The sequence below is a fragment of the Pan paniscus genome, chromosome 2 (genome assembly GCF_029289425.2).
Source record: "Pan paniscus chromosome 2, NHGRI_mPanPan1-v2.0_pri, whole genome shotgun sequence".
NCBI classification, from domain to species: Eukaryota; Metazoa; Chordata; class Mammalia; order Primates; family Hominidae; genus Pan; species Pan paniscus.
Window position 1 is genome coordinate 25,646,805 of NC_085926.1, and position 1,545 is coordinate 25,648,349.

At 43.2% G+C, this 1,545-nt stretch overlaps 1 pseudogene; it reads left to right on the plus strand.

Moving 5' to 3' along the window:
- The first annotated feature begins 320 nt into the window (after positions 1 to 320).
- Positions 321 to 1,036, plus strand: LOC100992021 (cysteine-rich protein 1-like; annotated as a pseudogene).
- The last annotated feature ends 509 nt before the right edge of the window (positions 1,037 to 1,545 follow it).

The following is a 1,545-nucleotide window of genomic DNA, read 5'->3' on the forward strand; positions in this document are numbered from 1 at the left end:
TACAGCACCACTTCCTAAAGATTAATAATGATCCATTCAAATATGAAAGAATCTTGTTATAAGTACAACATAATTGGACAGGTGCTAGACTACAGGATTGCCACATTATTTCAGTCTTTTACTCAACAGAGTTATGTTTCTAAGAATGCGGGTGATGCCCTATTCAAAAGAAAAATAAACTGTGAAATAATGGCATTATACTGTTTTAATGAGAAAGATGATAATAGATTTTCCTGACAAAAAATCATTAGATTTATGGATCAGAAAAGTTCATATACTAGTTCAGAAGAAAAGCACTTAAATATGTTGATCAGCCAAGCTCCCTGTGCAATATAAAGCTGTGTAAATGTTAATCCCAAAGTAAAATCTTTACCTAGTAGAAATTTAAAATTTAGTCTCACACCTGTAGCCCGTCCCGCCCCAGCCGCCGCCAGCACCGGACCCGGAGCCGCCATGCCCAAGTGCCCCAAGTGCGACAAGGAAGTGTACTTCCCCGAGAGGATGACCTCTCTGGGCAAGGACTTGCCTCGGCCCTGCCTGAAGTGCGAGAATGTGGGAAGACGCTGACCTCCGAGGGCCACGCTGAGCACGAAAGCAAGCCCTACTGCAACCACCCTTGCTATGCCGCCATGTTTGGGCAAAAAGGCTCTGGCCGGGGTGAAGCCGACAGCCACACTTTCAAGTAAACCGGGTGGTGGAGACCTCATCCTTGGCCGCTCGCTGGGCCACTGTCCAGCCAAATGCCAGGCCTCGCCCCCAGATGCCCAGGGCTCCTTTGTGGCCCCTAGTGCCCTCAATAAACATGAACACTTGGGAAAAAAAAATAGGAAATTTAAAATCTAGAGGGAAGATAACAGGAACAAAAGACATTTAATTAAAAAGAAAGAAGATAAGAATTTTAATGCACCCAGTTTAAATTTTTTGTGTTTAGGAAGACTATAAAGTGAATGTAGGTTGTATTTTTACTATCATGTTATTTATATGCCATTATTAGGTAGCTGAATTTCTGTTTCAGCCATTACAAACTGCATCAGTTGCTTTTAACCCGTCTTGCCAAGCATATCTGACAACTCCTACCTACCTTCAGTTCTCTATGTTCTTTACTTTTGTCCCATCAGACGCCTACTTCAATCTTCAAGCCCTTCTCCATCCTCTTCAAATCAACAGCTTCTAGCTTTATCTACTCTTTTTAACTTCCTTAACTTCCTGTTTCCACTTCCATCTATTGACTTGACCCCTGACTCTCTATCAGCTCCATTCTGCCCCAGGCCTCCTGGGTGGTGCTGGAGAAAATGGCAAAAACCACCTGCTACTCAAAGATCAACAACATCAGCAACACCTGGGAGCTTGTAGGAACTGTAGAATTTCAGTCCTGCCCCAGGTCCACTGAATCAGAATCTGCATTTTAACAAGATCGCCAGATGATTCAAATGCACATTAAAACTGACAAACATTAACAGAAAACACTGCTATAAAAATCATGGTCTCCAGTGGCAACTGAGTGGCAATTGACCTTAGTGCCTCTGAACACCCTAGGCAGGTCTC